Below are 529 nucleotides of genomic sequence, written 5' to 3'. Positions count from 1 at the left end.
CCGCGGTCCCGGGCGGCGGCGGCGGCGGTGGCTGCCGCACGCAGTGCTGCCGGGTCCGCGCCGCGTCCAGCTGCGGCGCTGCCCCTCCCCTCGCCCCAATGTGCTAATCCTCCTACAACAGATCCTTCAACTGCTCCCCGCCTCCCCTGCCAGAGACGTAAACTTCTCGCAGCCCCGCCGGGGCTGCCTCTTGAGGGGCTGTTGTCTAGGTGGGAAGAAGCGGCGCAGAAGCGGCGGCGGCGGCGCTGGGGACCGCGGGGCGAAGAGTCCGGGCGGCATGTCCGTGGCTTCCTGGGCTTGCGTGGGTCCTGGTCCCGCAGCCGAGCCTGAAACACTATGAGCGAGCGCCTGTGTGTGTTTGGGGAGAAGGGACGAAGAGGAGGGTTAGGGAAGGGGGGGGTGGGGTGATGAAACAGGGGTGCAGCCACGGCATCCTGACCGGTTGCAAAGCCCGCGAGGCGGAGGAGGAGGAGGGGAGGAGAAGGCGCGCTGCGGCCGCAGACGCACTGCCAGCCGCCCGGCACGCGGC

The sequence above is a fragment of the Panthera uncia genome (genome assembly GCF_023721935.1).
Source record: "Panthera uncia isolate 11264 chromosome B2 unlocalized genomic scaffold, Puncia_PCG_1.0 HiC_scaffold_24, whole genome shotgun sequence".
Lineage (NCBI taxonomy): Eukaryota > Metazoa > Chordata > Mammalia > Carnivora > Felidae > Panthera > Panthera uncia.
The sequence above is the reverse complement of the archived record's forward strand: the minus strand, read 5'-3'. Positions refer to the sequence as shown.